The sequence below is a fragment of the Mchenga conophoros genome, linkage group LG3 (assembly GCF_057382185.1).
Source record: "Mchenga conophoros isolate Kocher_MC1m ecotype Shallow Benthic linkage group LG3, M_conophoros_male_GT1.1, whole genome shotgun sequence".
In the NCBI taxonomy this organism is placed as follows: domain Eukaryota; kingdom Metazoa; phylum Chordata; class Actinopteri; order Cichliformes; family Cichlidae; genus Mchenga; species Mchenga conophoros.
This window is the reverse complement of record NC_140528.1, coordinates 85445513-85470321: the sequence shown is the minus strand read 5'-3', so window position 1 is coordinate 85470321 and position 24809 is coordinate 85445513. Positions and strand designations below refer to the sequence as shown.

The 24809-nt window shown below is 58.3% G+C and overlaps 7 non-coding genes and 6 pseudogenes across 7 annotated transcripts; all 13 read right to left on the bottom strand.

Moving 5' to 3' along the window:
• Positions 1 to 988: 988 nt before the first annotated feature.
• Positions 989 to 1107, bottom strand: LOC146581374 (5S ribosomal RNA). Its single transcript, XR_014892058.1, has one exon. It is a non-coding gene; the product is annotated as a 5S ribosomal RNA (ribosomal RNA).
• An 819-nt stretch (positions 1108 to 1926) lies between these two features.
• On the bottom strand, positions 1927 to 2045 carry LOC146581373 (5S ribosomal RNA). The gene has a single exon (XR_014891888.1). It is a non-coding gene; the product is annotated as a 5S ribosomal RNA (ribosomal RNA).
• Positions 2046 to 2865: 820 nt separating this feature from the next.
• Positions 2866 to 2984, bottom strand: LOC146581372 (5S ribosomal RNA; annotated as a pseudogene).
• A 1373-nt stretch (positions 2985 to 4357) lies between these two features.
• Positions 4358 to 4476, bottom strand: LOC146581371 (5S ribosomal RNA; annotated as a pseudogene).
• Positions 4477 to 6369: 1893 nt separating this feature from the next.
• Positions 6370 to 6488, bottom strand: LOC146581370 (5S ribosomal RNA; annotated as a pseudogene).
• A 2596-nt stretch (positions 6489 to 9084) lies between these two features.
• On the bottom strand, positions 9085 to 9203 carry LOC146581369 (5S ribosomal RNA). Its single transcript, XR_014891955.1, has one exon. It is a non-coding gene; the product is annotated as a 5S ribosomal RNA (ribosomal RNA).
• Positions 9204 to 10537: 1334 nt separating this feature from the next.
• Positions 10538 to 10656, bottom strand: LOC146581368 (5S ribosomal RNA; annotated as a pseudogene).
• Positions 10657 to 11545: 889 nt separating this feature from the next.
• On the bottom strand, positions 11546 to 11664 carry LOC146581367 (5S ribosomal RNA). Its single transcript, XR_014891887.1, has one exon. It is a non-coding gene; the product is annotated as a 5S ribosomal RNA (ribosomal RNA).
• Positions 11665 to 13147: 1483 nt separating this feature from the next.
• LOC146581366 (5S ribosomal RNA) lies at positions 13148 to 13266 on the bottom strand. The gene has a single exon (XR_014891886.1). It is a non-coding gene; the product is annotated as a 5S ribosomal RNA (ribosomal RNA).
• Positions 13267 to 14905: 1639 nt separating this feature from the next.
• LOC146581365 (5S ribosomal RNA) lies at positions 14906 to 15024 on the bottom strand (annotated as a pseudogene).
• Positions 15025 to 17700: 2676 nt separating this feature from the next.
• Positions 17701 to 17819, bottom strand: LOC146581364 (5S ribosomal RNA). Its single transcript, XR_014891933.1, has one exon. It is a non-coding gene; the product is annotated as a 5S ribosomal RNA (ribosomal RNA).
• Positions 17820 to 20884: 3065 nt separating this feature from the next.
• On the bottom strand, positions 20885 to 21003 carry LOC146581363 (5S ribosomal RNA; annotated as a pseudogene).
• Positions 21004 to 22696: 1693 nt separating this feature from the next.
• On the bottom strand, positions 22697 to 22815 carry LOC146581362 (5S ribosomal RNA). Its single transcript, XR_014891885.1, has one exon. It is a non-coding gene; the product is annotated as a 5S ribosomal RNA (ribosomal RNA).
• Between the last annotated feature and the right edge of the window lie 1994 nt (positions 22816 to 24809).

Genomic DNA, 24809 nt, shown 5'->3' with positions numbered 1-24809 from the left:
CCTAACCCAAAGGCTCAGTTTGGCATTTATCCAACAGCACAGGCCCTGGATTGTTGAAGATGGCCTCAGGAAACAGCACAGGGCCTGGTGTGTTGTACATGGCCACAGCAAGCAGCACAGGGCCTGGTTTGGTGAAGATGGCCTCGGCCAGAAGCACAGGGCCTGGTGTGATATGAGTGGCCTGAGCAAGAGCCACAGGCCCTGGTGTGGTGTAAGTGGCCAGAGCAAGAGCCACAGGCCCTGGTGTGGTGTAAGTGGCCTGAGCAAGAGCCACAGGCCCTGGTGTGGTGTAGGTGGCCTCAGCCAGCAGCCACAGGCCCTGGTGTGGTGTAGGTGGCCTCAGCCAGCAGCCACAAGCCCTTGTGTGGTGTAAGTGGCCTCAGCCAGCAGCCACAGGCCCTGGTGTGGTGTAAGTGGCCTCAGCCAGTGCCACAGGCCCTGGTGTGGTGTAAGTGGCCTGAGCAAGAGCCACAGGCTCTGGTGTGGTGTAATTGGCCTCAATAGCAACTAAGGCCCTGGTGTGGTGTAAGTGGCTTCAGCCAGCAGCCACAGGCCGTGGTGTGGTGTAAGTGGCCTCAGCCAGCAGCCACAGGCCCTGGTGTGGTGTAGGTGGCCTCAGCCAGCAGCCACAGGGCCTGGTGTGGTGTAAGTGGCCTCAATAGCAACTAAGGCCCTGGTGTGGTGTAAGTGGCTTCAGCCAGCAGCCACAGGCTCTGGTGTGGTGTAACTGGCCTCAGCCAGCAGCCACAGGCCCTGGTGTGGTGTAAGTGGCCTCAGCCAGAGCCACAGGCCCTGATGTGGTGTAAGTGGCCCCAGCCGGTCACTCAGGCCCTGGTGTGGTGTAGGTGGCATCAGCTAGCAGCACAAAACATTGGAAAACAGCCAAAAGCAGTGTCGTTAATGTGCCCTCATTAATGGGGAGCTGCTTCTGGTCTTTTAATACACCCCTTCTCTGGATCAAAAGCGGTTCAATGATATGAAAAAGAAAGGCTTACAGCACCAGGTATTCCCAGGCAGTCTCCCATCCAAGTACTAACCAAGCCAAGCCCTGCTTAGCTTCCGAGATCAGACGAGGTCGGGTGTGCTCAGGGTGGTATGGCCGTAAGCTGCTGGGCCCAGCACAATGTCTCAATTTATGGATTCAAGTGATTAGGTGGCAAGTACCTGAAGTTACGAAGACAATCCTATAACCATACCTGCATGTTTGCATAATACCCTAACCCAAAGGCTCAGTTTGGCATTTATCCAACAGCACAGGCCCTGGATTGTTGAAGATGGCGTCAGGAACCAGCACAGGGCCTGGTGTGTTGTACATGGCCACAGCAAGCAGCACAGGGCCTGGTTTGGTGAAGATGGCCTCGGCCAGAAGCACAGGGCCTGGTGTGATATGAGTGGCCTGAGCAAGAGCCACAGGCCCTGGTGTGGTGTAAGTGGCCAGAGCAAGAGCCACAGGCCCTGGTGTGGTGTAAGTGGCCTGAGCAAGAGCCACAGGCCCTGGTGTGGTGTAGGTGGCCTCAGCCAGCAGCCACAGGCCCTGGTGTGGTGTAGGTGGCCTCAGCCAGCAGCCACAAGCCCTTGTGTGGTGTAAGTGGCCTCAGCCAGCAGCCACAGGCCCTGGTGTGGTGTAAGTGGCCTCAGCCAGTGCCACAGGCCCTGGTGTGGTGTAAGTGGCCTGAGCAAGAGCCACAGGCTCTGGTGTGGTGTAATTGGCCTCAATAGCAACTAAGGCCCTGGTTTTGTGTATGTGGCCTCAGCCAGCAAATAAGGCCGTGGCGTGGTGTAGGTGGCATCAGCTAGCAGCACAAGACATTGGAAAACAGCCAAAAGCAATGTCGTTAATGTGCCCTCATTAATGGGCAGCTGCTTTTGGTCTTTTAATACACCCCTTCTCTGGATCAAAAGCGGTTCAATGACATGAAAATGAAAGGCTTACAGCACCAGGTATTCCCAGGCAGTCTCCCATCCAAGTACTAACCAAGCCCAGCCCTGCTTAGCTTCCGAGATCAGACGAGGTCGGGCGTGCTCAGGGTGGTATGGCCGTAAGCTGCTGGCCCCAGCACAATGTCTCAATTTATGGATTCAAGTGATTAGGTGGCAAGTACCTGAAGTTACGAAGACAATCCTATAACCATACCTGCATGTTTGCATAATACCCTAACCCAAAGGCTCAGTTTGGCATTTATCCAACAGCACAGGCCCTGGATTGTTGAAGATGGCGTCAGGAACCAGCACAGGGCCTGGTGTGTTGTACATGGCCACAGCAAGCAGCACAGGGCCTGGTTTGGTGAAGATGGCCTCGGCCAGAAGCACAGGGCCTGGTGTGATATGAGTGGCCTGAGCAAGAGCCACAGGCCCTGGTGTGTTGTAAGTGGCCTCAGCCAGCAGCCACAGGCCCTGGTGTGGTGTAGGTGGCCTCAGCCAGCAGCCACAGGCCCTTGTGTGGTGTAATTGGCCTCAATAGCAACTAAGGCCCTGGTGTGGTGTAGGTGGCCTCAGCCAGCAGCCACAGGCCCTGGTGTGGTGTAAGTGGCCTCAGCCAGTGCCACAGGCCCTGGTGTGGTGTAAGTGGCCTGAGCAAGAGCCACAGACCCTGGTGTGGTGTAATTGGCCTCAATAGCAACTAAGGCCCTGGTGTGGTGTAGGTGGCCTCAGCCAGCAGCCACAGGCCCTGGTGTGGTGTAAGTGGCCTCAGCCAGCAGCCACAGGCCCTGGTGTGGTGTAAGTGGCATCAGCTAGCAGCACAAGACATTGGAAAACAGCCAAAAGCAATGTCGTTAATGTGCCCTCATTAATGGGCAGCTGCTTTTGGTCTTTTAATACACCCCTTCTCTGGATCAAAAGCGGTTCAATGACATGAAAATGAAAGGCTTACAGCACCAGGTATTCCCAGGCAGTCTCCCATCCAAGTACTAACCAAGCCCAGCCCTGCTTAGCTTCCGAGATCAGACGAGGTCGGGCGTGCTCAGGGTGGTATGGCCGAAAGCTGCTGGCTCCAGCACAATGTCTCAATTTATGGATTCAAGTGATTAGGTGGCAAGTACCTGAAGTTACGAAGACAATCCTATAACCATACCTGCATGTTTGCATAATACCCTAACCCAGAGGCTCAGTTTGGCATTTATCCAACAGCACAGGCCCTGGATTGTTGAAGATGGCCTCAAGAACCAGCACAGGACCTGGTGTGTTTTACATGGCCACAGCAAGCAGCACAGGGCCTGGTTTGGTGAAGATGGCCTCAGCAAGCAGCCACAGGCCCTGGTTTGGTGTAAGTGGCCTCAGCCAGCAGCCACAGGCCCTGGTGTGGTCTAAGTGGCCTCAGCCAGTGCCACAGGCCCTGGTGTGGTGTAAGTGGCCTCAGCCAGCAGCCACAGGCCCTGGTGTGGTGTAAGTGGCCTGAGCAAGTGCCACAGGCCCTGGTGTGGTGTAAGTGTCCTAAGCCAGAGCCACAGGCCCTGGTGTGGTGTAAGTGGCCTGAGCAAGAGCCACAGGCCCTGGTGTGGTGTAAGTGGCCTGAGCAAGTGCCACAGGCCCTGGTGTGGTGTAAGTGGCCTCAATAGCAAATAAGGCCCTGGTGTGGTGTAAGTGGCCTGAGCAAGAACCACAGGGCCTGGTTTGGTGAAGATGGCCTCGGCCAGAAGCGCAGGGCCTGGTGTGATGTGAGTGGCCTGAGCAAGAGCCACAGGCCCTGGTGTGGTGTAAGTGGCCTCAGCCAGCAGCCACAGGCCCTGGTGTGGTGTAAGTGGCCTCAGCCAGAAGCCACAGGCACTGGTGTGGTGTAAGTGGCCTCAGCCAGCAGCAAAAGGGCCCTGGTGTGGTGTAGGTGGCCTCAGCCAGCAGCCACAGGCCCTGGTGTGGTGTAAGTGCCCTCAATAGCAACTAAGGCCCTGGTGTGGTGTAAGTGGCTTCAGCCAGCAGCCACAGGCCCTGGTGTGGTGTAAGTGGCCTCAGCCAGTAGCCACAGGCCCTGGTGTGGTGTAGGTGGCCTCAGCCAGCAGCCACAGGCCCTGGTGTGGTGTAAGTGGCCTCAATAGCAACTAAGGCCCTGGTGTGGTGTAAGTGGCTTCAGCCAGCAGCCACAGGCTCTGGTGTGGTGTAACTGGCCTCAGCCAGCAGCCACAGGCCCTGGTGTGGTGTAAGTGGCCTCAGCCAGAGCCACAGGCCCTGATGTGGTGTAAGTGGCCCCAGCCGGTCACTCAGGCCCTGGTGTGGTGTAGGTGGCATCAGCTAGCAGCACAAGACATTGGAAAACAGCCAAAAGCAGTGTCGTTAATGTGCCCTCATTAATGGGCAGCTGCTTTTGGTCTTTTAATACACCCCTTCTCTGGATCAAAAGCGGTTCAATGACATGAAAATCAAAGGCTTACAGCACCAGGTATTCCCAGGCAGTCTCCCATCCAAGTACTAACCAAGCCCAGCTCTGCTTAGCTTCCGAGATCAGACGAGGTCGGGCCTGCTCAGGGTGGTATGGCCGTAAGCTGCTGGCCCCAGTACAATGTCTCAATTTATGGATTCAAGTGATTAGGTGGCAAGTACCTGAAGTTACGAAGACAATCCTATAACCATACCTGCATGTTTGCATAATACCCTAACCCAAAGGCTCAGTTTGGCATTTATCCAACAGCACAGGCCCTGGATTGTTGAAGATGGCCTCAGGAACCAGAACAGGGCCTGGTGTGTTGTACATGGCCACAGCAAGGAGCACAGGGCCTGGTTTGGTGAAGATGGCCTCGACCAGAAGCGCAGGGCCTGGTGTGATGTGAGTGGCCTGAGCAAGAGCCACAGGCCTTGGTGTGGTGTAAGTGGCCTCAGCCAGCAGCCACAGGCCCTGGTGTGGTGTAAGTCGCCTCAGCCAGAAGCCACAGGCACTGGTGTGGTGTAAGTGGCCTCAGCCAGCAGCAAAAGGGCCCTGGTGTGGTGTAAGTCGCCTCAACCAGCAGCCACAGGCCCTGGTGTGGTGTAGGTGGCCTCAGCCAGCAGCCACAGGCCCTGGTGTGGTGTAAGTGGCCTCAGCCAGCAGCCACAGGCCCTGGTGTGGTGTAAGTGGCCTCAGCCAGCAGCCACAGGCCCTGGTGTGGTGTAAGTGGCCTCAGCCAGTGCCACAGGCCCTGGTGTGGTGTAAGTGGCCTGAGCAAGAGCCACAGACCCTGGTGTGGTGTAATTGGCCTCAGCCAGCAGCCACAGGCCCTGGTGTGGTGTAAGTCGCCTCAGACAGAAGCCACAGGCACTGGTGTGGTGTAAGTGGCCTCAGCCAGCAGCAAAAGGGCCCTGGTGTGGTATAAGTCGCCTCAGCCAGCAGCCACAGGCCCTGGTGTGGTGTAAGTCGCCTCAGCCAGAAGCCACAGGCACTGGTGTGGTGTAAGTGGCCTCAGCCAGCAGCCACAGGCCCTGGTGTGGTGTAGGTGGCCTCAGCCAGCAGCCACAGGCCCTGGTGTGGTGTAGGTGGCCTCAGCCAGCAGCCACAGGCCCTGGTGTGGTGTAAGTGGCCTCAGCCAGCAGCCACAGGCCCTGGTGTGGTGTAAGTGGCCTGAGCAAGAGCCACAGACCCTGGTGTGGTGTAATTGGCCTCAATAGCAACTAATGCCCTGGTGTGGTGTAGGTGGCCTCAGCCAGCAGCCACAGGCCCTGGTGTGGTGTAAGTGGCCTCAGCCAGCAGCCACAGGCCCTGGTGTGGTCTAAGTGGCCTCAGCCAGAAGCACAGGGCCTGGTGTGATATGAGTGGCCTGAGCAAGAGCCACAGGCCCTGGTGTGGTGTAAGTGGCCTGAGCAAGAGCCACAGGCCCTGGTGTGGTGTAAGTGGCCTGAGCAAGAGCCACAGGCCCTGGTGTGGTGTAGGTGGCCTCAGCCAGCAGCCACAGGCCCTGGTGTGGTGTAGGTGGCCTCAGCCAGCAGCCACAAGCCCTTGTGTGGTGTAAGTGGCCTCAGCCAGCAGCCACAGGCCCTGGTGTGGTGTAAGTGGCCTCAGCCAGTGCCACAGGCCCTGGTGTGGTGTAAGTGGCCTGAGCAAGAGCCACAGACCATGGTGTGGTGTAATTGGCCTCAATAGCAACTAAGGCCCTGGTGTGGTGTAAGTGGCCTCAGCCAGCAGCCACAGGCCCTGGTGTGGTGTAAGTGGCCTCAGCCAGCAGCCACAGGCCCTGGTGTGGTGTAAGTGGCCTCAGCCAGAGCCACAGGCCCTGATGTGGTGTAAGTGGCCCCAGCCGGTCACTCAGGCCCTGGTGTGGTGTAGGTGGCATCAGCTAGCAGCACAAGACATTGGAAAACAGCCAAAAGCAATGTCGTTAATGTGCCCTCATTAATGGGCAGCTGCTTTTGGTCTTTTAATACACCCCTTCTCTGGATCAAAAGCGGTTCAATGACATGAAAATCAAAGGCTTACAGCACCAGGTATTCCCAGGTAGTCTCCCATCCAAGTACTAACCAAGCCCAGCCCTGCTCAGCTTCCGAGATCAGACGAGGACAGGCGTGCTCAGGGTGGTATGGCCGTAAGCTGCTGGCCCCAGCACAATGTCTCAATTTATGGATTCAGGTGATTAGGTGGCAAGTACCTGAAGTTACGAAGACAATCCTATAACCCTACCTTCATGTTTGCATAATACCCTAACCCAAAGGCTCAGTTTAGCATTTATCCGACAGCACAGGCCCTGGATTGTTGAAGATGGCCTCAAGAACCAGCACAGGACCTGGTGTGTTTTACATGGCCACAGCAAGCAGCACAGGGCCTGGTTTGGTGAAGATGGCCTCAGCAAGCAGCCACAGGCCCTGGTTTGGTGTAAGTGGCCTCAGCCAGCAGCCACAGGCCCTGGTGTGGTCTAAGTGGCCTCAGCCAGTGCCACAGGCCCTGGTGTGGTGTAATTGGCCTGAGTAAGAGCCACAGGCCCTTGTGTGGTGTAAGTGGCCTCAGCCAGCAGCCACAGGCCCTGGTGTGGTGTAAGTGGCCTGAGCAAGAGCCACAGGGCCTGGTGTGGTGTAAGTGGCCTAAGCCAGAGCCACAGGCCCTGGTGTGGTGTAAGTGGCCTGAGCAAGAGCCACAGGCCCTGGTGTGGTGTAAGTGGCCTAAGCCAGAGCCACAGGCCCTGGTGTGGTGTAAGTGGCCTGAGCAAGAGCCACAGGGCCTGGTTTGGTGAAGATGGCCTCGGCCAGAAGCGCAGGGCCTGGTGTGATGTGAGTGGCCTGAGCAAGAGCCACAGGCCCTGGTGTGGTGTAAGTGGCCTCAGCCAGCAGCCACAGGCCCTGGTGTGGTGTAAGTCGCCTCAGCCAGAAGCCACAGGCACTGGTGTGGTGTAAGTGGCCTCAGCCAGCAGCAAAAGGGCCCTGGTGTGGTGTAAGTCGCCTCAGCCAGCAGCCACAGGCCCTGGTGTGGTGTAGATGGCCTCAGCCAGCAGCCACAGGCCCTGGTGTGGTGTAAGTGGCCTCAGCCAGCAGCCACAGGCCCTGGTGTGGTCTAAGTGGCCTCAGCCAGAAGCACAGGGCCTGGTGTGATATGAGTGGCCTGAGCAAGAGCCACAGGCCCTGGTGTGGTGTAAGTGGCCTGAGCAAGAGCCACAGGCCCTGGTGTGGTGTAAGTGGCCTGAGCAAGAGCCACAGGCCCTGGTGTGGTGTAGGTGGCCTCAGCCAGCAGCCACAGGCCCTGGTGTGGTGTAGGTGGCCTCAGCCAGCAGCCACAAGCCCTTGTGTGGTGTAAGTGGCCTCAGCCAGCAGCCACAGGCCCTGGTGTGGTGTAAGTGGCCTCAGCCAGCAGCCACAGGCCCTGGTGTGGTCTAAGTGGCCTCAGCCAGTGCCACATTCCCTGGTGTGGTGTAAGTGGCCTGAGCAAGAGCCACAGGCCCTGGTGTGGTGTAAGTGGCCTCAGCCAGCAGCCACAGGCCCTGGTGTGGTGTAAGTGGCCTGAGCAAGTGCCACAGGCCCTGGTGTGGTGTAAGTGGCCTGAGCAAGTGCCACAGGCCCTGGTGTGGTGTAAGTGGCCTCAATAGCAAATAAGGCCCTGGTGTGGTGTAAGTGGCCTGAGCAAGAACCACAGGGCCTGGTTTGGTGAAGATGGCCTCGGCCTGAAGCGCAGGGCCTGGTGTGATGTGAGTGGCCTGAGCAAGAGCCACAGGCCCTGGTGTGGTGTAAGTGGCCTCAGCCAGCAGCCACAGGCCCTGGTGTGGTGTAAGTGGCCTCAGCCAGAAGCCACAGGCACTGGTGTGGTGTAAGTGGCCTCGGCCAGAAGCGCAGGGCCTGGTGTGATGTGAGTGGCCTGAGCAAGAGCCACAGGCCTTGGTGTGGTGTAAGTGGCCTCAGCCAGCAGCCACAGGCCCTGGTGTGGTGTAAGTCGCCTCAGCCAGAAGCCACAGGCACTGGTGTGGTGTAAGTGGCCTCAGCCAGCAGCAAAAGGGCCCTGGTGTGGTGTAAGTCGCCTCAGCCAGCAGCCACAGGCCCTGGTGTGGTGTAGGTGGCCTCAGCCAGCAGCCACAGGCCCTGGTGTGGTGTAAGTGGCCTCAGCCAGCAGCCACAGGCCCTGGTGTGGTGTAAGTGGCCTCAGCCAGCAGCCACAGGCCCTGGTGTGGTGTAAGTGGCCTCAGCCAGTGCCACAGGCCCTGGTGTGGTGTAGATGGCCTGAGCAAGAGCCACAGACCCTGGTGTGGTGTAATTGGCCTCAGCCAGCAGCCACAGGCCCTGGTGTGGTGTAAGTGGCCTCAGCCAGTGCCACAGGCCCTGGTGTGGTGTAATTGGCCTCAATAGCAACTAAGGCCCTGGTGTGGTGTAAGTGGCCTGAGCAAGAGCCACATACCCTGGTGTGGTGTAATTGGCCTCAATAGCAACTAAGGCCCTGGTGTGGTGTAGGTGGCCTCAGCCAGCAGCCACAGGCCCTGGTGTGGTGTAAGTGGCCTCAGCCAGAGCAACAGGCCCTGATGTGGTGTAAGTGGCCCCAGCCGGTCACTCAGGCCCTGGTGTGGTGTAGGTTGCATCAGCTACCAGCACAAGACATTGGAAAACAGCCAAAAGCAATGTCGTTAATGTGCCCTCATTAATGGGGAGCTGCTTCTGGTCTTTTAATACACCCCTTCTCTGGATCAAAAGCGGTTCAATGACATGAAAATGAAAGGCTTACAGCACCAGGTATTCCCAGGAAGTCTCCCATCCAAGTACTAACCAAGGCCAGCCCTGCTTAGCTTCCGAGATCAGACGAGGTCGGGTGTGCTCAGGGTGGTATGGCCGTAAGCTGCTGGCCCCAGCACAATGTCTCAATTTATGGATTCAAGTGATTAGGTGGCAAGTACCTGAAGTTACGAAGACAATCCTATAACCATACCTGCATGTTTGCATAATACCCTAACCAAAAGGCTCAGTTTGGCATTTATCCAACAGCACAGGCCCTGGATTGTTGAAGATGGCCTCAAGAACCAGCACAGGACCTGGTGTGTTTTACATGGCCACAGCAAGCAGCACAGGGCCTGGTTTGGTGAAGATGGCCTCAGCAAGCAGCCACAGGCCCTGGTTTGGTGTAAGTGGCCTCAGCTAGCAGCCACAGGCCCTGGTGTGGTGTGAGTGGCCTCAGCCAGCAGCCACAGGCCCTGGTGTGGTCTAAGTGGCCTCAGCCAGTGCCACAGGCCCTGGTGTGGTGTAAGTGGCCTGAGCAAGAGCCACAGGCCCTGGTGTGGTGTAAGTGGCCTCAGCCAGCAGCCACAGGCCCTGGTGTGGTGTAAGTGGCCTGAGCAAGTGCCACAGGCCCTGGTGTGGTGTAAGTGGCCTAAGCCAGAGCCACAGGCCCTGGTGTGGTGTAAGTGGCCTCAATAGCAAATAAGGCCCTGGTGTGGTGTAAGTGGCCTGAGCAAGAACCACATGGCCTGGTTTGGTGAAGATGGCCTCGGCCAGAAGCGCAGGGCCTGGTGTGATGTGAGTGGCCTGAGCAAGAGCCACAGGCCCTGGTGTGGTGTAAGTGGCCTCAGCCAGCAGCCACAGGCCCTGGTGTGGTGTAAGTGGCCTCAGCCAGAAGCCACATGCACTGGTGTGGTGTAAGTGGCCTCAGCCAGCAGCAAAAGGGCCCTGGTGTGGTGTAGGTGGCCTCAGCCAGCAGCCACAGGCCCTGGTGTGGTGTAAGTGGCCTCAATAGCAACTAAGGCCCTGGTGTGGTGTAAGTGGCTTCAGCCAGCAGCCACAGGCCCTGGTGTGGTGTAAGTGGCCTCAGCCAGCAGCCACAGGCCCTGGTGTGGTGTAGGTGGCCTCAGCCAGCAGCCACAGGCCCTGGTGTGGTGTAAGTGGCCTCAATAGCAACTAAGGCCCTGGTGTGGTGTAAGTGGCTTCAGCCAGCAGCCACAGGCTCTGGTGTGGTGTAAGTGGCCTCAGCCAGAGCCACAGTCCCTGATGTGGTGTAAGTGGCCCCAGCCGGTCACTCAGGCCCTGGTGTGGTGTAGGTGGCATCAGCTAGCAGCACAAGACATTGGAAAACAGCCAAAAGCAGTGTCGTTAATGTGCCCTCATTAATGGGCAGCTGCTTTTGGTCTTTTAATACACCCCTTCTCTGGATCAAAAGCGGTTCAATGACATGAAAATGAAAGGCTTACAGCACCAGGTATTCCCAGGTAGTCTCCCATCCAAGTACTAACCAAGCCCAGCCCTGCTCAGCTTCCGAAATCAGACGAGGTCGGGCGTGCTCAGGGTGGTATGGCCGTAAGCTGCTGGCCCCAGCACAATGTCTCAATTTATGGATTCAGGTGATTAGGTGGCAAGTACCTGAAGTTACGAAGACAATCCTATAACCCTACCTTCATGTTTGCATAATACCCTAACCCAAAGGCTCAGTTTAGCATTTATCCAACAGCACAGGCCCTGGATTGTTGAAGATGGCCTCAGGAACCAGCACAGGGCCTGGTGTGTTGTACATGGCCACAGCTAGCAGCACAGGGCCTGGTTTGGTGAAGATGGCCTCGGCCAGAAGCGCAGGGCCTGGTGTGATGTGAGTGGCCTGAGCAAGAGCCACAGGCCCTGGTGTGGTGTAAGTGGCCTGAGCAAGAGCCACAGGCCCTGGTGTGGTGTAAGTGGCCTCAATAGCAAATAAGGCACTGGTGTGGTGTAAGTGGCCTCAGCCAGCAGCCACAGGCCCTTGTGTGGTGTAAGTGGCCTCAGCCAGCAGCCACAGGCCCTGGTGTGGTGTAAGTGGCCTCAGCCAGTGCCACAGGCCCTGGTGTGGTGTAATTGGCCTCAATAGCAACTAAGGCCCTGGTGTGGTGTAAGTGGCCTGAGCAAGAGCCACATACCCTGGTGTGGTGTAATTGGCCTCAATAGCAACTAAGGCCCTGGTGTGGTGTAGGTGGCCTCAGCCAGCAGCCACAGGCCCTGGTGTGGTGTAAGTGGCCTCAGCCAGAGCCACAGGCCCTGATGTGGTGTAAGTGGCCCCAGCCGGTCACTCAGGCCCTGGTGTGGTGTAGGTGGCATCAGCTAGCAGCACAAGACATTGGAAAAGAGCCAAAAGCAATGTCGTTAATGTGCCCTCATTAATGGGCTTTTGGTCTTTTAATACACCCCTTCTCTGGATCAAAAGCGGTTCAATGACATGAAAATGAAAGGCTTACAGCACCAGGTATTCCCAGGCAGTCTCCCATCCAAGTACTAACCAAGCCCAGCCCTGCTTAGCTTCCGAGATCAGACGAGGTCGGGCGTGCTCAGGGTGGTATGGCCGTAAGCTGCTGGCCCCAGCACAATGTCTCAATTTATGGATTCAAGTGATTAGGTGGCAAGTACCTGAAGTTACGAAGACAATCCTATAACCATACCTGCATGTTTGCATAATACCCTAACCCAAAGGCTCAGTTTGGCATTTATCCAACAGCACAGGCCCTGGATTGTTGAAGATGGCCGCAGGAACCAGCACAGGGCCTGGTGTGTTGTACATGGCCACAGCTAGCAGCACAGGGCCTGGTTTGGTGAAGATGGCCTTGGCCAGAAGAGCAGGGCCTGGTGTGATGTGAGTGGCCTGAGCAAGAGCCACAGGCCCTGGTGTGGTGTAAGTGGCCTCAGCCGGTCACTCAGGCCCTGGTTTGGTGTAAGTGGCCTCAGCTATCAGCCACAGGCCCTGGTGTGGTGTGAGTGGCCTCAGCCAGCAGCCACAGGCCCTGGTGTGGTCTAAGTGGCCTCAGCCAGTGCCACAGGCCCTGGTGTGGTGTAAGTGGCCTGAGCAAGAGCCACAGGCCCTGGTGTGGTGTAAGTGGCCTCAGCCAGCAGCCACAGGCCCTGGTGTGGTGTAAGTGGCCTGAGCAAGTGCCACAGGCCCTGGTGTGGTGTAAGTGGCCTAAGCAAGAGCCACAGGCCCTGGTGTGGTGTAAGTGGCCTGAGCAAGAACCACAGGGCCTGGTTTGGTGAAGATGGCCTCGGCCAGAAGCGCAGGGCCTGGTGTGATGTGAGTGGCCTGAGCAAGAGCCACAGGCCCTGGTGTGGTGTAAGTGGCCTCAGCCAGCAGCCACAGGCCCTGGTGTGGGGTAATTGGCCTCAGCCAGAAGCCACATGCACTGGTGTGGTGTAAGTGGCCTCAGCCAGCAGCAAAAGGGCCCTGGTGTGGTGTAGGTGGCCTCAGCCAGCAGCCACAGGCCCTGGTGTGGTGTAAGTGGCCTCAATAGCAACTAAGGCCCTGGTGTGGTGTAAGTGGCTTCAGCCAGCAGCCACAGGCCCTGGTGTGGTGTAAGTGGCCTCAGCCAGCAGCCACAGGCCCTGGTGTGGTGTAGGTGGCCTCAGCCAGCAGCCACAGGCCCTGGTGTGGTGTAAGTGGCCTCAATAGCAACTAAGGCCCTGGTGTGGTGTAAGTGGCTTCAGCCAGCAGCCACAGGCTCTGGTGTGGTGTAAGTGGCCTGAGCAAGAGCCACAGGCCCTGGTGTGGTGTAAGTGGCCTGAGCAAGAGCCACAGACCCTGGTGTGGTGTAATTGGCCTCAATAGCAACTAAGGCCCTGGTGTGGTGTAGGTGGCCTCAGCCAGAGCCACAGGCCCTGATGTGATGTAAGTGGCCCCAGCCGGTCACTCAGGCCCTGGTGTGGTGTAGGTGGCATCAGCTAGCAGCACAAGACATTGGAAAAGAGCCAAAAGCAATGTCGTTAATGTGCCCTCATTAATGGGCTTTTGGTCTTTTAATACACCCCTTCTCTGGATCAAAAGCGGTTCAATGACATGAAAATGAAAGGCTTACAGCACCAGGTATTCCCAGGCAGTCTCCCATCCAAGTACTAACCAAGCCCAGCCCTGCTTAGCTTCCGAGATCAGACGAGGTCGGGCGTGCTCAGGGTGGTATGGCCGTAAGCTGCTGGCCCCAGCACAATGACTCAATTTATGGATTCAAGTGATTAGGTGGCAAGTACCTGAAGTTACGAAGACAATCCTATAACCATACCTGCATGTTTGCATAATACCCTAACCCAAAGGCTCAGTTTGGCATTTATCAAACAGCACAGGCCCTGGATTGTTGAAGATGGCCTCAGGAACCAGCACAGGGCCTGGTGTGTTGTACATGGCCACAGCTAGCAGCACAGGGCCTGGTTTGGTGAAGATGGCCTCGGCCAGAAGAGCAGGGCCTGGTGTGATGTGAGTGGCCTGAGCAAGAGCCACAGGCCCTGGTGTGGTGTAAGTGGCCCCAGCCGGTCACTCAGGCCCTGGTTTGGTGTAAGTGGCCTCAGCTATCAGCCACAGGCCCTGGTGTGGTGTGAGTGGCCTCAGCCAGCAGCCACAGGCCCTGGTGTGGTCTAAGTGGCCTCAGCCAGTGCCACAGGCCCTGGTGTGGTGTAAGTGGCCTGAGCAAGAGCCACAGGCCCTGGTGTGGTGTAAGTGGCCTCAGCCAGCAGCCACAGGCCCTGGTGTGGTGTAAGTGGCCTGAGCAAGTGCCACAGGCCCTGGTGTGGTGTAAGTGGCCTCAATAGCAAATAAGGCCCTGGTGTGGTGTAAGTGGCCTGAGCAAGAACCACAGGGCCTGGTTTGGTGAAGATGGCCTCGGCCAGAAGCGCAGGGCCTGGTGTGATGTGAGTGGCCTGAGCAAGAGCCACAGGCCCTGGTGTGGTGTAAGTGGCCTCAGCCAGCAGCCACAGGCCCTGGTGTGGTGTAATTGGCCTCAGCCAGAAGCCACATGCACTGGTGTGGTGTAAGTGGCCTCAGCCAGCAGCAAAAGGGCCCTGGTGTGGTGTAGGTGGCCTCAGCCAGCAGCCACAGGCCCTGGTGTGGTGTAAGTGGCCTCAATAGCAACTAAGGCCCTGGTGTGGTGTAAGTGGCTTCAGCCAGCAGCCACAGGCCCTGGTGTGGTGTAAGTGGCCTCAGCCAGCAGCCACAGGCCCTGGTGTGGTGTAGGTGGCCTCAGCCAGCAGCCACAGGCCCTGGTGTGGTGTAAGTGGCCTCAATAGCAACTAAGGCCCTGGTGTGGTGTAAGTGGCTTCAGCCAGCAGCCACAGGCTCTGGTGTGGTGTAACTGGCCTCAGCCAGCAGCCACAGGCCCTGGTGTGGTGTAAGTGGCCTGAGCAAGAGCCACAGACCCTGGTGTGGTGTAATTGGCCTCAATAGCAACTAATGCCCTGGTGTGGTGTAGGTGGCCTCAGCTAGCAGCCACAGGCCCTGGTGTGGTGTAAGTGGCCTGAGCAAGAGCCACAGGCCCTGGTGTGGTGTAAGTGGCCTGAGCAAGAGCCACAGACCCTGGTGTGGTGTAATTGGCCTCAATAGCAACTAAGGCCCTGGTGTGGTGTAGGTGGCCTCAGCCAGAGCCACAGGCCCTGATGTGGTGTAAGTGGCCCCAGCCGGTCACTCAGGCCCTGGTGTGGTGTAGGTGGCATCAGCTAGCAGCACAAGACATTGGAAAAGAGCCAAAAGCAATGTCGTTAATGTGCCCTCATTAATGGGCTTTTGGTCTTTTAATACACCCCTTCTCTGGATCAAAAGCGGTTCAATGACATGAAAATGAAAGGCTTACAGCACCAGGTATTCCCAGGCAGTGTCCCATCCAAGTACTAACCAAGCCCAGCCCTGCTTAGCTTTCGAGATCAGACGAGGTCGGGCGTGCTCAGGGTGGTATGGCCGTAAGCTGCTGGCCCCAGCACAATGACTCAATTTATGGATTCAAGTGATTAGGTGGCAAGTACCTGAAGTTACGAAGACAATCCTATAACCATACCTGCATGTTTGCATAATACCCTAACCCAAAGGCTCAGTTTGGCATTTATCCAACAGCACAGGCCCTGGATTGTTGAAGATGGCCTCAGGAACCAGCACAGGGCCTGGTGTGTTGTACATGGCCACAGCTAGCAGCACAGGGCCTGGTTTGGTGAAGATGGCCTCGGCCAGAAGAGCAGGGCCTGGTGTGATGTGAGTGGCCTGAGCAAGAGCCACAGGCCCTGGTGTGGTGTAAGTGGCCCCAGCCGGTCACTCAGGCCCTGGTTTGGTGTAAGTGGCCTCAGCTATCAGCCACAGGCCCTGGTGTGGTGTGAGTGGCCTCAGCCAGCAGCCACAGGCCCTGGTGTGTTCTAAGTGGCCTCAGCCAGTGCCACAGGCCCTGGTGTGGTGTAAGTGGCCTGAGCAAGAGCCACAGGCCCTGGTGTGGTGTAAGTGGCCTCAGCCAGCAGCCACAGGCCCTGGTGTGGTGTAAGTGGCCTGAGCAAGTGCCATAGGCCCTGGTGTGGTGTAAGTGGCCTCAATAGCAAATAAGGCCCTGGTGTGGTGTAAGTGGCCTGAGCAAGAACCACAGGGCCTGGTTTGGTGAAGATGGCCTCGGCCAGAAGCGCAGGGCCTGGTGTGATGTGAGTGGCCTGAGCAAGAGCCACAGGCCCTGGTGTGGTGTAAGTGGCCTCAGCCAGCAGCAAAAGGGCCCTGGTGTGGTGTAAGTCGCCTCAGTCAGCAGCCACAGGCCCTGGTGTGGTGTAGGTGGCCTCAGCCAGCAGCCACAGGCCCTGGTGTGGTGTAAGTGGCCTCAGCCAGCAGCCACAGGCCCTGGTGTGGTGTAAGTGGCCTCAGCCAGTGCCACAGGCCCTGGTGTGGTGTAAGTGGCCTCAGCCAGCAGCCACAGGCCCTGGTGTGGTGTAAGTCGCCTCAGACAGAAGCCACAGGCACTGGTGTGGTGTAAGTGGCCTCAGCCAGCAGCAAAAGGGCCCTGGTGTGGTGTAAGTTGCCTCAGCCAGCAGCCACAGGCCCTGGTGTGGTGTAGTTGGCCTCAGCCACCAGCCACAGGCCCTGGTGTGGTGTAAGTGGCCTCAGCCAGCAGCCACAGGCCCTGGTGTGGTGTAAGTGGCCTCAGCCAGCAGCCACAGGCCCTGGTGTGGTGTAAGTGGCCTCAGCCAGTGCCACAGGCCCTGGTGTGGTGTAAGTTGCCTGAGCAAGAGCCACAGGCCCTGGTGTGGTGTAAGTGGCCTGAGCAAGAGCCACAGACCCTGGTGTGGTGTAATTGGCCTCAATAGCAACTAATGCCCTGGTGTGGTGTAGGTGGCCTCAGCCAGCAGCCACAGGCCCTGGTGTGGTGTAAGTGGCCTGAGCAAGAGCCACAGGCCCTGGTGTGGTGTAAGTGGCCTGAGCAAGAGCCACAGACCCTGGTGTGGTGTAATTGGCCTCAATAGCAACTAATGCCCTGGTGTGGTGTAGGTGGCCTCAGCCAGCAGCCACAGGCCCTGGTGTGGTGTAAGTGGCCTCAGCAAGAGCCACAGGCCCTGATGTGGTGTAGGTGGCCTCAGCCAGCAGCCACAGGCCCTGGTGTGGTGTAAGTCGCCTCAGCCAGAAGCCACAGGCACTGGTGTGGTGTAAGTGGCCTCAGCCAGCAGCCACAGGCCCTGGTGTGGTGTAGGTGGCCTCAGCCAGCAGCCACAGGCCCTGGTGTGGTGTAGGTGGCCTCAGCCAGCAGCCACAGGCCCTGGTGTGGTGTAAGTGGCCTCAGCCAGCAGCCACAGGCCCTGGTGTGGTGTAAGTGGCCTGAGCAAGAGCCACAGGCCCTGGTGTGGTGTAAGTGGCCTGAGCAAGAGCCACAGACCCTGGTGTGGTGTAATTGGCCTCAATAGCAACTAATGCCCTGGTGTGGTGTAGGTGGCCTCAGCCAGCAGCCACAGGCCCTGGTGTGGTGTAAGTGGCCTCAGCCAGCAGCCACAGGCCCTGGTGTGGTGTAAGTGGCCTGAGCCAGCAGCAAAAGGGCCCTGGTGTGGTGTAAGTGGCCTCAGCCAGCAGCCACAGGCCCTGGTGTGGTGTAGGTGGCCTCAGCCAGCAGCCACAGGCCCTTGTGTGGTGTAATTGGCCTCAATAGCAACTAAGGCCCTGGTGTGGTGTAGGTGGCCTCAGCCAGCAGCCACAGGCCCTGGTGTGGTGTAAGTGGCCTCAGCCAGTGCCACAGGCCCTGTTGTGGTGTAAGTGGCCTGAGCAAGAGCCACAGACCCTGGTGTGGTGTAATTGGCCTCAATAGCAACTAAGGCCCTGGTGTGGTGTAGGTGGCCTCAGCCAGCAGCCACAGGCCCTGGTGTGGTGTAAGTGGCCTCAGCCAGCAGCCACAGGCCCTTGTGTGGTGTAATTGGCCTCAATAGCAACTAAGGCCCTGGTTTGGTGTATGTGGCCTCAGCCAGCAAATAAGGCCGTGGTGTGGTGTAGGTGGCATCAGCTAGCAGCACAAGACATTGGAAAACAGCCAAAAGCAATGTCGTTAATGTACCCTCATTAATGGGCAGCTGCTTTTGGTCTTTTAATACACCCCTTCTCTGGATCAAAAGCGGTTCAATGACATGAAAATGAAAGGCTTACAGCACCAGGTATTCCCAGGTAGTCTCCCATCCAAGTACTAACCAAGCCCAGCCCTGCTTAGCTTCCGAGATCAGACGAGGTCGGGCGTGCTCAGGGTGGTATGGCCGTAAGCTGCTGGCCCCAGCACAATGTCTCAATTTATGGATTCAAGTGATTAGGTGGCAAATACCTGAAGTTACGAAGACAATCCTATAACCATACCTGCATGTTTGCATAATACCCTAACCCAAAGGCTCAGTTTGGCATTTATCCAACAGCACAGGCCCTGGATTGTTGAAGATGGCCTCAAGAACCAGCACAGGACCTGGTGTGTTTTACATGGCCACAGCAAGCAGCACAGGGCCTGGTTTGGTGAAGATGGCCTCAGCAAGCAGCCACAGGCCCTGGTTTGGTGTAAGTGGCCTCAGCCAGCAGCCACAGGCCCTGGTGTGGTGTAAGTGGCCTCAGCCAGCAGCCACAGGCCCTGGTGTGGTCTAAGTGGCCTCAGCCAGTGCCACAGGCCCTGGTGTGGTGTAAGTGGCCTGAGTAAGAGCCACAGGCCCTGGTGTGGTGTAAGTGGCCTCAGCCAGCAGCCACAGGCCCTGGTGTGGTGTAAGTGGCCTGAGCAAGTGCCACAGGCCCTGGTGTGGTGTAAGTGGCCTGAGCAAGAGCCACAGGCCCTGGTGTGGTGTAGGTGGCCTCAGCCAGAAGCACAGGGCCTGGTGTGATATGAGTGGCCTGAGCAAGAGCCACAGGCCCTGGTGTGGTGTAAGTGGCCTGAGCAAGAGCCACAGGCCCTGGTGTGGTGTAAGTGGCCTGAGCAAGAGCCACAGGCCCTGGTGTGGTGTAGGTGGCCTCAGCCAGCAGCCACAGGCCCTGGTGTGGTCTAAGTGGCCTCAGCCAGTGCCACAGGCCCTGGTGTGGTGTAAGTGGCCTGAGTAAGAGCCACAGGCCCTGGTGTGGTGTAAGTGGCCTCAGCCAGCAGCCACAGGCCCTGGTGTGGTGTAAGTGGCCTGAGCAAGTGCCACAGGCCCTGGTGTGGTGTAAGTGGCCTGAGCAAGAGCCACAGGCCCTGGTGTGGTGTAGGTGGCCTCAGCCAGAAGCACAGGGCCTGGTGTGATATGAGTGGCCTGAGCAAGAGCCACAGGCCCTGGTGTGGTGTAAGTGGCCTGAGCAAGAGCCACAGGCCCTGGTGTGGTGTAAGTGGCCTGAGCAAGAGCCACAGGCCCTGGTGTGGTGTAGGTGGCCTCAGCCAGCAGCCACAGGCCCTGGTGTGGTGTAGGTGGCCTCAGCCAGCAGCCACAAGCCCTTGTGTGGTGTAAGTGGCCTCAGCCAGCAGCCACAGGCCCTGGTGTGGTGTAAGTGGCCTCAGCCAGTGCCACAGGCCCTGGTGTGGTGTAAGTGGCCTGAGCAAGAGCCACAGACCATGGTGTGGTGTAATTGGCCTCAATAGCAACTAAGGCCCTGGTGTGGTGTAGGTGGCCTAAGCCAGCAGCCACAGGCCCTGGTGTGGTGTAAGTGGCCTCAGCCAGCAGCCACAGGCCCTGGTGTGGTGTAAGTCGCCTCAGCCAGAAGCCACAGGCACTGGTGTGGTGTAAGTGGCCTCAGCCAGCAGCAAAAGGGCCCTGGTGTGGTGTAAGTCGCCTCAGCCAGCAGCCACAGGCCCTGGTGTGGTGTAGATGGCCTCAGCCAGCAGCCACAGGCCCTGGTGTGGTGTAGGTGGCCTCAGCCAGCAGCCACAGGCCCTGGTGTGGTGTAAGTGGCCTCAGCCAGAGCCACAGGCCCTGATGTGGTGTAAGTGGCCCCAGCCGGTCACTCAGGCCCTGGTGTGGTGTAAGTGGCCAGAAGCGCAGGGCCTGGTGTGATGTGAGTGGCCTGAGCAAGAGCCACAGACCCTGGTGTGGTGTAATTGGCCTCAATAGCAACTAAGGCCCTGGTGTGGTGTATGTGGCCTCAGCCAGCAGCCACAGGCCCTGGTGTGGTGTAACTGGCCTCAGCCAGCAGCCACAGGCCCTGGTGTGGTGTAAGTGGCCTCAGCCAGAGCCACAGGCCCTGATGTGGTGTAAGTCGCCTCAGCTAGCAGCACAGGGCCTGGTTTGGTGAAGATGGCCTCGGCCAGAAGCACAGGACCTGGTTTGATATGAGAGTCCTGAGCCAGCAGCCACAGGCCCTGGTGTGGTGTAAGTGGCCTCAGCCAGAAGCCACAGGCACTGGTGTGGTGTAAGTGGCCTCAGCCAGCAGCAACAGGCCCTGGTGTGGTGTAAGTCGCCTCAGCAAGCAGCCACAGGCCCTGGTGTGGTGTAGGTGGTCTCAGCCAGCAGCCACAGGCCCTGGTGTGGTGTAAGTGGCCTCATCCAGCAGCCACAGGCCCTGGTGTGGTGTAAGTGGCCTCAGCAAGAGCCACAGACCCTGGTGTGGTGTAATTGGCCTAAGCCAGAGCCACAGGCCCTGGTGTGGTGTAGGTGGTCTCAGCCAGCAGCCACAGGCCCTGGTGTGGTGTAAGTGGCCTCAGCCAGCAGCCACAGGCCCTGGTGTGGTGTAAGTGGCCTCAGCAAGAGCCACAGACCCTGGTGTGGTGTAATTGGCCTAAGCCAGAGCCACAGGCCCTGGTGTGGTGTAAGTGGCCTGAGCAAGAACCACAGGGCCTGGTTTGGTGAAGATGGCCTCGGCCAGAAGCGCAGGGCCTGGTGTGATGTGAGTGGCCTGAGCAAGAGCCACAGGCCCTGGTGTGGTGTAAGTGGCCTCAGCCAGCAGCCACAGGCCCTGGTGTGGTGTAAGTGGCCTCAGCCAGAAGCCACATGCACTGGTGTGGTGTAAGTGGCCTCAGCAAGCAGCAAAAGGGCCCTGGTGTGGTGTAGGTGGCCTCAGCCAGCAGCCACAGGCCCTGGTGTGGTGTAAGTGGCCTCAATAGCAACTAAGGCCCTGGTGTGGTGTAAGTGGCTTCAGCCAGCAGCCACAGGCTCTGGTGTGGTGTAACTGGCCTCAGCCAGCAGCCACAGGCCCTGGTCTGGTGTAAGTGGCCCCAGCCGGTCACTCAGGCCCTGGTGTGGTGTAGGTGGCATCAGCAAGCAGCACAAGACATTGGAAAACAGCCAAAAGCAGTGTCGTTAATGTGCCCTCATTAATGGGCAGCTGCTTTTGGTCTTTTAATACACCCCTTCTCTGGATCAAAAGCGGTTCAATGACATGAAAATGAAAGGCTTACAGGACCAGGCATTCCCAGGCAGTCTCCCATCCAAGTACTAACCAAGCCCAGCCCTGCTTAGCTTCCGAGATCAGACGAGGTCGGGCGTGCTCAGGGTGGTATGGCCGTAAGCTGCTGGCTCCAGCACAATGTCTCAATTTATGGATTCAAGTGATTAGGTGGCAAGTACCTGAAGTTACGAAGACAATCCTATAACCATACCTTCATGTTTGCATAATACCCTAACCCAAAGGCTCAGTTTGGCATTTATCCAACAGCACAGGCCCTGGATTGTTGAAGATGGCCTCAGGAACCAGCACAGGGCCTGGTGTGTTGTACATGGCCACAGCAAGCAGCACAGGGCCTGGTTTGGTGAAGATGGCCTCGGCCAGAAGCGCAGGGCCTGGTGTGATGTGAGTGGCCTGAGCAAGAGCCACAGGCCTTGGTGTGGTGTAAGTGGCCTCAGCCAGCAGCCACAGGCCCTGGTGTGGTGTAAGTCGCCTCAGCCAGAAGCCACAGGCACTGGTGTGGTGTAAGTACCTCAGCCAGCAGCAAAAGGGCCCTGGTGTGGTGTAAGTCGCCTCAGCCAGCAGCCACAGGCCCTGGTGTGGTGTAGGTGGCCTCAGCCAGCAGCCACAGGCCCTGGTGTGGTGTAAGTGGCCTCAGCCAGCAGCCACAGGCCCTGGTGTGGTGTAAGTGGCCTCAGCCAGCAGCCACAGGCCCTGGTGTGGTGTAAGTGGCCTCAGCCAGTGCCACAGGCCCTGGTGTGGTGTAGATGGCCTGAGCAAGAGCCACAGACCCTGGTGTGGTGTAAGTGGCCTCAGCCAGCAGCCACAGGCCCTGGTGTGGTGTAAGTCGCCTCAGACAGAAGCCACAGGCACTGGTGTGGTGTAAGTGGCCTCAGCCAGCAGCAAAAGGGCCCTGGTGTGGTGTAAGTGGCCTCAGCCAGCAGCCACAGGCCCTGGTGTGGTGTAGGTGGCCTCAGCCAGCAGCCACAGGCCCTGGTGTGGTGTAAGTGGCCTCAGCCAGCAGCCACAGGCCCTGGTGTGGTGTAAGTGGCCTCAGCCAGCAGCCACAGGCCCTGGTGTGGTGTAAGTGGCCTCAGCCAGTGCCACAGGCCCTGGTGTGGTGTAAGTGGCCTGAGCAAGAGCCACAGGCCCTGGTGTGGTGTAAGTGGCCTGAGCAAGAGCCACAGACCCTGGTGTGGTGTAATTGGCCTCAATAGCAACTAATGCCCTGGTGTGGTGTAGGTGGCCTCAGCCAGCAGCCACAGGCCCTGGTGTGGTGTAAGTGGCCTCAATAGCAACTAATGCCCTGGTGTGGTGTAGGTGGCCTCAGCCAGCAGCCACAGGCCCTGGTGTGGTGTAAGTGGCCTCAATAGCAACTAAGGCCCTGGTGTGGTGTAAGTGGCTTCAGCCAGCAGCCACAGGCCCTGGTGTGGTGTAAGTGGCCTCAGCCAGCAGCCACAGGCCCTGGTGTGGTGTAGGTGGCCTCAGCCAGCAGCCACAGGCCCTGGTGTGGTGTAAGTGGCCTCAATAGCAACTAAGGCCCTGGTGTGGTGTAAGTGTCTTCAGCCAGCAGCCACAGGCTCTGGTGTGGTGTAAGTGGCCTCAGCCAGCAGCCACAGGCCCTGGTGTGGTGTAAGTGGCCTCAGCCAGAGCCACAGGCCCTGATGTGGTGTAAGTGGCATCAGCTAGCAGCACAAGACATTGGAAAACAGCCAAAAGCAGTGTCGTTAATGTGCCCTCATTAATGGGCAGCTGCTTTTGGTCTTTTAATACACCCCTTCTCTGGATCAAAAGCGGTTCAATGACATGAAAATGAAAGGCTTACAGCACCAGGTATTCCCAGGCAGTCTCCCATCCAAGTACTAACCAAGCCCAGCCCTGCTTAGCTTCCGAGATCAGACGAGGTCGGGCGTGCTCAGGGTGGTATGGCCGTAAGCTGCTGGCCCCAGCACAATGTCTCAATTTATGGATTCAAGTGATTAGGTGGCAAGTACCTGAAGTTACGAAGACAATCCTATAACCATACCTACATGTTTGCATAATACCCTAACCCAAAGGCTCAGTTTGGCATTTATCCAACAGCACAGGCCCTGGATTGTTGAAGATGGCCTCAGGAACCAGCACAGGGCCTGGTGTGTTGTACATGGCCACAGCAAGCAGCACAGGGCCTGGTTTGGTGAAGATGGCCTCGGCCAGAAGCGCAGGGCCTGGTGTGATGTGAGTGGCCTGAGCAAGAGCCACAGGCCTTGGTGTGGTGTAAGTGGCCTCAGCCAGCAGCCACAGGCCCTGGTGTGGTGTAAGTCGCCTCAGCCAGAAGCCACAGGCACTGGTGTGGTGTAAGTGGCCTCAGCCAGCAGCAAAAGGGCCCTGGTGTGGTGTAAGTGGCCTCAGCCAGCAGCCACAGGCCCTGGTGTGGTGTAGGTGGCCTCAGCCAGCAGCCACAGGCCCTGGTGTGGTGTAAGTGGCCTCAGCCAGCAGCCACAGGCCCTGGTGTGGTGTAAGTGGCCTCAGCCAGCAGCCACAGGCCCTGGTGTGGTGTAAGTGGCCTCAGCCAGTGCCACAGGCCCTGGTGTGGTGTAAGTGGCCTGAGCAAGAGCCACAGACCCTGGTGTGGTGTAATTGGCCTCAGCCAGCAGCCACAGGCCCTGGTGTGGTGTAAGTCGCCTCAGACAGAAGCCACAGGCACTGGTGTGGTGTAAGTGGCCTCAGCCAGCAGCAAAAGGGCCCTGGTGTGGTGTAAGTCGCCTCAGCCAGCAGCCACAGGCCCTGGTGTGGTGTAAGTGGCCTCAGCCAGCAGCCACAGGCCCTGGTGTGGTGTAAGTGGCCTCAGCCAGCAGCCACAGGCCCTGGTGTGGTGTAAGTGGCCTCAGCCACCAGCCACAGGCCCTGGTGTGGTGTAAGTGGCCTCAGCCAGCAGCCACAGGCCCTGGTGTGGTGTAAGTGGCCTAAGCCAGAGCCACAGGCCCTGGTGTGGTGTAAGTGGCCTGAGCAAGAGCCACAGGGCCTGGTTTGGTGAAGATGGCCTCGGCCAGAAGCGCAGGGCCTGGTGTGATGTGAGTGGCCTGGGCAAGAGCCACAGGCCCTGGTGTGGTGTAAGTGGCCTCAGCCAGCAGCCACAGGCCTTGGTGTGGTGTAAGTCGCCTCAGCCAGAAGCCACAGGCACTGGTGTGGTGTAAGTGGCCTCAGCCAGCAGCAAAAGGGCCCTGGTGTGGTGTAAGTCGCCTCAGCCAGCAGCCACAGGCCCTGGTGTGGTGTAGATGGCCTCAGCCAGCAGCCACAGGCCCTGGTGTGGTGTAAGTGGCCTCAGCCAGCAGCCACAGGGCCTGGTTTGGTGAAGATGGCCTCGGCCAGAAGCACAGGGCCTGGTGTGATATGAGTGGCCTGAGCAAGAGCCACAGGCCCTGGTGTGGAGTAAGTGGCCTCAGCCAGAGCCACAGGCCCTGGTGTGGTGTAACTGGCCTCAATAGCAAATAAGGCCCTGGTGTGGTGTAAGTGGCCTCAGCCAGCAGTCACAGGCACTGGTGTGGTGTAAGTGGCCTCAGCCAGCAGCCACAGGCTCTGGTGTGGTGTAAGTCGCCTCAGCCAGCAGCCACAGGCCCTGGTATGGTGTAAGTGGCCTCAGCCAGCAGCCACAGGCCCTGGTGTGGTTTAACTGGCCTCAGCCAGCAGCCACAGGCCCTGGTGTGGAGTAAGTGGCCTCAGCCAGAGCCACAGGCCCTGATGTGGTGTAAGTCGCCTCAGCTAGCAGCACAGGGCCTGGTTTGGTGAAGATGGCCTCGGCCAGAAGCACAGGGCCTGGTGTGATATGAGTGGCCTGAGCAAGAGCCACAGGCCCTGGTGTGGTGTAAGTGGCCTGAGCAAGAGCCACAGGCCCTGGTGTGGTGTAAGTGGCCTCAATAGCAAATAAGGCCCTGGTGTGGTGTAAGTGGCC